At 52.5% G+C, this 7355-nt stretch overlaps 1 pseudogene; it reads right to left on the bottom strand.

The window, feature by feature from the left end:
• Window positions 1-3962: 3962 nt before the first annotated feature.
• LOC106726083 lies at window positions 3963-6741 on the bottom strand (annotated as a pseudogene).
• Between the last annotated feature and the right edge of the window lie 614 nt (window positions 6742-7355).

Raw genomic sequence — 7355 nt, 5'->3', positions numbered from 1 at the left:
CCGCCGCCTCGCCTCGCCCACTGCACTTTTAATAAGTCCTGCCCGGGCTCCCCAGCCCCCCAGCTTCCAAGTGGGTACCTCCCAGTCAAAGGGGCCTAGGGCTCACCCCAACACCCCAGGTGGCCTGAGCCCCTGGACACTGACCCAGGGGCCTTTCCCTGTCCCTCGGGGCCTCCAGCTGCCCATATTTTTTTGTATTTGGGGATGGTGAGAGGAGGAGGAGGAAGAGGGGGAGGGGAAGGGGGGAGGGACGAGGGAAAAGAAATAAATAACCGTGCCTTGTGTCAACTCTGTCCAACTCCAAGACTTTTTTTTTTAAAGAGTATATTTTTAGATTCATTTAGAAAACCCAAGGTTTCCAGTGATGCTCAGAGGCTCCAGCAATAATGAAATGGCCAAAGAGACGCCGAAACCAGGCAACCCATGTGTTTACACACGCTCTGAATAAACAGGAAAATAAAGGGACGGGAGTCGTGAACTCTGCGCGGGCTCCAGAATTCGGGTGGGATGCCACGCGGGGCTCCCATCAGGCCGCTCCCATCAGGGGGCCACGGAGCCAGGAAGGCCGGTGGGAAGAGGGCGAGACACGCTGGGCGGCCAGGACGCTCTTTCCAAACTCAGCCTAGACCTGCCTCTTGGTCCGCACGCGGCGCGGGAAAGTCGGGGCCCAGCGATAAGGCAGCTTTGAAGATGGCTATTTCAGCTATTCCTGCGAGCTCTCATAGAACTCCGGGAACACCACAGCTGGTGACTCATCAGGACCCCACGCACCCACACACTTTCTTACCGAGAGACCTGAACTTTAGAGGCGCTGGTTCTACCCGCGGGGCCACCCGGTATTCCAGGCCTCCCTCGGCCCTGACACCTCCTGCTGAAGACGCTGTCCCACAAAGAGCTACAGGGAAAAGCCCCACCCACCTCACCTTGAAGCCTGTCTCACCCAACAGGACAGCTTACCTGCGCTCCTCCCCCCAGGAGCAGCCCTCTCTGCCCACCTACTGTGCTCCAGCCTGGTGGTACCTTGAGCTCCTTGCAGCCACCTGCAAGCAGAGAAACCTTCTCCCTAACTGTCTGAAAGGGAAACTGAGGCTCATAGAGGGCAGATGGCTTGCTTGTGGCAAATATTGGGCTGCAGCCTGTGAGGCTGTGGGAGTTTCCTTTTAGGGAGCCTATGGAGGGACCCCCATTTCCTGTGGACTCTGTACATCACCTGAGGCGAGGGGGCCACGTCTGGTTCGCCTGGGATCGAGGAGGTTCCCGGGCTGCGGGACTTTCAGTTTTTTCGTTTTTTTATATATTTTATTGACTTTTAACAGAGAGGAAGGGAGAGGGAGAGTTAGAAACATCGATGAGAGAGAAACATCGATCTGCTGCCTCCTGCACACCCCCTCCTGGGGATGTGCCCGCAACCGAGGTACATGCCCTTGACCGGAATCGAACCTGGGACCCTTGAGTCCACAGGCCGACGCTCTATCCACTGAGCCAAACCGGTTAGGGCGAGGGACTTCCAGTTTTAAAATGGGGAATTCTTGGGCACGCTGGGACACGTTGGCCACCCAAGGCATGAATGAAGCTTCCTTTTCTTGCTGCAAGCCTGCAGACCATTGTCTTCTGAAGACAATCTCCCTACTTAGCAACACTATGAAGAGCAGCCCCTAACTTAGCAGCTACTATATGCCAGGCTCTGAACTAGGGTCATCGATAAATTCCTGCTGTTGACCCTGAAGAGTAACACACTAACAGTAAGAGGGGCTAGCTCTGTGCGGCCTGATATGGTAGCCCCTAGCCACAGGTGGCTACTAAGATTTAAAGTCATTAACAATTAAATAAAAGTCAGTTCTTCGGTTGCACAAGCCACACCTCACCTGGTCAAAAGCCACATGTGGCTAGTGGCTACGGAGTTAGACGGCTCAGAACAGAACATTCCCGTCACTGTAGACAGTTCTGGCAGGAGCACTGAGTTAGGGCACCTGAGAGGTAGGGTAAAAGTACAGGCTCTAGAACCAGATCCTTGGTTCTGCCCCAGAGTCATTTACCCATTCTGTAAAATGGGTACACTGTCTATGCCTTCCATAGAGTTTGATGTAAGGATGTGATGCTAAGAACAGCCAGGCATATAATAAGTGCTAAAATGTACATTAAAATTTAAAAAGCTTTCCACCCACGCTCAAGGAGTGAGTAGTGATTAAACCAGGATTAAGACTGCAGTCCATGCCCTTCGCCTCCAAGCCTCCTTTTATTTAACAGTCGCTATATCCAGGGCATTGAAGCAGGTTCTTTCCACGATCCAGCTCATTTCACCACCACCCCCAACCAGGTTCTATGCTGTGAGCCCTGTTTAGAGATGAGCAAACTGAGGCTCTGTGGGTGGATGTCCACACAACCATCCCAACTTGAACCTAACTTTGTTGGGCAACAAGGCCCATGTCCTGGGCACTGCGGCCCCTGCCGCCCAGAGGCCTCCCTGGGAGCCGAGGTCTTGGAGGCCAGAATGGAGGCAGGAAATGAGCACGCTGGGCCCTCCTCTGCCAGACTCATTCTCAGGGATAATTTTAGACTCGGTCCCACCCAGGCTCAGGCCTAGGAGGCCCGTCGAGATCTCCGCAGGTGCCGGCGGCCTGGAGGGGGCTGCCCTTTGGAAGTCGGTAGAATCAGCATTGAGCCACATTTTTATGGAGCCCACTCTTTGTCACGGTTAAGCATTTTTCCCTTTTAAAGCGCATTCATGCTACAAGGACTGGATCCAGGGGAGTCGCAGCTGAGTCACCTAATTTGCCCTTATGGACTGCAGCTTTCGGCTTCTTAGTTTAGCTGTTCTTCGGTGCCTCAGACAATTTCTTTCCTCTCCCAGCGCCAGGGCAAGAAATATTTTGTCCTTTTGAACTGAACCACCCACTGTTTTTCACTTCGCCAGAGCACTCTCCCTTTTCTGAAGGGATGCTCCGAGGGGGGTGGGTGGGGAGCTTCTGCCCACTCCATTATCCACAAAAAGTCCCAGAAATAGAGGCTCTCAGCTGGGTGGGAACGGGCCAGCATCAGAGGAAAAAGCGCAATAGGAGCTGAATCAAAGCAAATAGAAGGCGTCCAGGTGGCCCTGGGGAGAAAGGCCCGGGGAGACTGCACGCCATCTGGGCTGCAGGAGACCTTGAATCACCGGGGAAGCCTTTTATTAGAATCTCTCCCCTCTGACAGCCTCATAAATAAGAAACGCAGGTATTTCTGCTGAGGCACCACTTACTGCTCCTGCCCGTACAACTGATTCGACACCAGGAATATTCTAATGGACTTGGGCAGCTCTGATGAGGCACCTCACACCTCACTGGTCCTCTCGCTGCATTTATAACCCAGGTGTCCTCTCCACCTGTCAGTCACCTTGACCATCAGCCCTTTCCTGGCTGAAAAGTAGACAGCAGCTGAGAACGTTCTGGACTTCCACATGTCTAAAGGCAGAACGTGAGACAGGCACAGGTGTGTGAGAAGCAGAACTGTGAGATCGACAGGCAGGCCTCGGACATATTGCAGGTTCCGATCCAGACCACCCCAATTAAACGAGTATTGCAATGAAGTGAGTCATAATCTTTTGCTGGTACAGGGTCTTGCCTTTAATTTTTTAAAAATGCAACATCTGTCCGGCCTCTGTGGTTCAGTGGTTGAGCGTCGACCCATGAACCAAGAGGTCACCAGTTAGATGCCTGGTCAGGGCACATGCTCCAGTTGTGATCCCCAGTAGGGGGCGTACAGGAGGCAGTCAGTCAATGCTGTTTCTTCCTTCCTTCCTTCCTTTCTTTTTCTTTTTCTTTTTTTTTTTTTTTGACAAACAACTGCTTAGTTTTTATTTCATAATCATAAACTTAACTCTGCAATCCAGCTAGACTGGGAAGGGGGTAAGGAAATGATGGAACCCAATGAACTGTGGCAAGAGCACAGAGATTATAGAACATTCCCAGCAAATCGGGGTGAAGGGGTGCTCTCCTGAGCTACCGAATGAATGGCCTGGTGGTTAAGATAAAACACAAGCCAAATTTATTAGAGTTGTCACAGTCAGCAATGGTGGTCTTCTTGCTGGTCTTGCCATTCCTGGACCCAGAGCGCTCCATGGCTGTCACAATGTCCAGGCCTTCGGTCACCTGGCGAAGACCACATGCTTGCCACCCACCCACTCGGGCTTGGCAGCGCCGATGAGAAACTGGGCACCGTTTGTGTTCGCTCCAGCATTGGCCGTGGACAGGCGCCAGGACCTGTATGTTTCAGGATGAAGTTCTCATCCTCAAATTTCTCCCCATAGATAGACTCGCTGCCTGTGCCATTGTGGTGTGTGAAGCGACCACCCTGGCACATAAATACCGGAATAATTCTGTGAAAGCAGGAAACTTCGTAACCAAAGCCTTTCTCCCCAGTGCTCCGAGCACGGAAGTTTTCTGCTGTCTTTGGAACTTCGTCTGCAAACAGCTCGGAGGAGACGCAGCCCGAGGGCTGGCCGTCAACGGGGATGTCAAAGAGCACGGTGGGGTTCACCGTGGCTGGTCACAGGCGGCTCCGGGGCGGTGGCCGCTGCAAAGCCCATGATGTTTCTTTCTTATGGATGTTTCTATCTCTCTATCCCTCCCCCTTTCTCTCTCTCTAAAAATCAATAAAAAATATATTTTTAAAAATAAATAAAGCAAGCAACATCTGTGGAGCACAAAAAAGCAAAGTTCAATAGAAGGAGGTTTGCCTGTGCTGATCTATCCATCACAGTGAGCACTTACCGAGCACCTGCGTGTGGCAGGCATGAACGCGCTGAATCCTCGCAACAACCCTATGATTATCACTGTACAGAGAAGGAAATTGTAGCACAGAGAGGTATGTAGCTTGCCCCAGGTTGCACAGCCAGTAAGTGGCAGAGGTGGGAACTGAACCCCAGCCACCTGGCTCTAGAGCCTTACCCACTAGGCTACACAGCCTGGCATGTGTCATCTCAATTGCTCTGAGACTAAAGCTCCCCATCAAATATCTATCCATGTACTGGCTTATTCCATGCACCTGGCTCTGGCTGAGTGGCAGGGATGGGGTGGGGACACTAGAAGACATGGAAGGGCCTTGCTTCTACTTGGTAGACAAGGCCACCATGCTGAGGGAGCAGCAGTGAATGACAGCAGCAGCAGGAACTGTCCCCCTGGAACACAAATGCTGGAGACACCACAGAGGGTGGTCGGGGGTCTGGTGAGCTTTGACTCTATTCTCCCAGCTCCCTCAGCCAGGCACCATTCTTGACTCTGTCCTCCCCTCCCACTGCCACATTTTCCCTCCTAAAAATCTCTTGACTCCACCCCTGTCTTCCTCCCTGCATGACCAGCCCTGCCAGGGCACCCCCACATCTCCCTCCTGGGAACTCCACACGTCCTCCTCGCTGCTCTCTCAGCTTCTCTCCTACGCACCCCCAGTAAGTCCACTCTGCCCTTCACGGACTTTCCTAAACTTTCCCTCTGCTTAAAACCCTCCACTGGGATAAAGTCCACATTCCCATATGTGGCCTACTAAGACCTATCAAATCTACCCGGCCTCACCGCTCACCTCTTGCTTTGGAACTTCGTCTGCAAACAGCTCGGAGGAGACGCGGCCCGAGGGCTGGCCGTCAACGGGGATGTCGAAGAACACGGTGGGGTTCACCGTGGCTGGTCACAGGTGACTCCGGGGCGGCGGCCGCTGCAAAGCCCATGATGTTTCTTTCTTATGGATGTTTCTATCTCTCTATCCCTCCCCCTTTCTCTCTCTCTAAAAATCAATAAAAAATATATTTTTAAAAATAAATAAAGCAAGCAACATCTGTGGAGCACAAAAAAGCAAAGTTCAATAGAAGGAGGTTTGCCTGTGCTGATCTATCCATCACAGTGAGCACTTACCGAGCACCTGCGTGTGGCAGGCATGAACGCGCTGAATCCTCGCAACAACCCTATGATTATCACTGTACAGAGAAGGAAATTGTAGCACAGAGAGGTATGTAGCTTGCCCCAGGTTGCACAGCCAGTAAGTGGCAGAGGTGGGAACTGAACCCCAGCCACCTGGCTCTAGAGCCTTACCCACTAGGCTACACAGCCTGGCATGTGTCATCTCAATTGCTCTGAGACTAAAGCTCCCCATCAAATATCTATCCATGTACTGGCTTATTCCATGCACCTGGCTCTGGCTGAGTGGCAGGGATGGGGTGGGGACACTAGAAGACATGGAAGGGCCTTGCTTCTACTTGGTAGACAAGGCCACCATGCTGAGGGAGCAGCAGTGAATGACAGCAGCAGCAGGAACTGTCCCCCTGGAACACAAATGCTGGAGACACCACAGAGGGTGGTCGGGGGTCTGGTGAGCTTTGACTCTATTCTCCCAGCTCCCTCAGCCAGGCACCATTCTTGACTCTGTCCTCCCCTCCCACTGCCACATTTTCCCTCCTAAAAATCTCTTGACTCCACCCCTGTCTTCCTCCCTGCATGACCAGCCCTGCCAGGGCACCCCCACATCTCCCTCCTGGGAACTCCACACGTCCTCCTCGCTGCTCTCTCAGCTTCTCTCCTACGCACCCCCAACAAGTCCACTCTGCCCTTCACGGTCTTTCCTAAACTTTAAAATCTAACGGGGACATCCAATCATGTCATTCCCTCTGCTTAAAACCCTCCACTGGGATAAAATCCACATTCCCATATGTGGCCTACAAAGACCTATCAAATCTACCCAGCCTCACCGCTCACCTCTTACACCCTTGAACTCCATGATCCTGCCCTCTAGAAATACTCAGAGCCCCCAGATTCTGTGTCCTTCCTCAGTGCTGGGCCTTCCCCCAAGCTGCTCTCTCTCTCCTCCCATCCCCTCTCTTCTCTCTTGACTTGGGTGAATCCACTGGCTCTGTTGGATAGTGCATCTTTGAGGAAGTCTCAGCTTCCCCATCTGTAAAATGGACTTACACCTATCTCTTGGGGAGACATGAGGATCAGGTGACGTTGTGGCCAATAAAACCCTATGCAGTGCTTGGTATACAGTCAGCACTCAATAATGGTACCAAAAGTGACGATCAGCTTGCCTCTACATACAGATGTCATGCAAGTACCCAGATCAAGCAAAGATACCACTTCAGAGGTTTCCCATCCCTCTTAGATAAAATGCAAACACCGTGGTTGTCACAGCTGGCCTCCAAGAGGGTCCCAGGGTGCCTGCCCACTTGTGAAGTCCCCTCCACTCTGTGCAGCGCTAGCATCTTGCCCAAATGTGTGACTTCTGAGGCTGCTTCCTTGCTTTCTTGGATCACTCGCTCTGGGGGCAGCCAGCCGCCATGTTGTGAGGATGCTCAAGCAGCCCTTCGGAGGGGTCCACATGGGAAGGAACGGAGG

The sequence above is a fragment of the Myotis brandtii genome, unplaced genomic scaffold (assembly GCF_000412655.1).
Source record: "Myotis brandtii unplaced genomic scaffold, ASM41265v1 scaffold225, whole genome shotgun sequence".
NCBI lineage: Eukaryota > Metazoa > Chordata > Mammalia > Chiroptera > Vespertilionidae > Myotis > Myotis brandtii.
The sequence above is the reverse complement of the archived record's forward strand: the minus strand, read 5'-3'. Positions and strand labels throughout refer to the sequence as shown.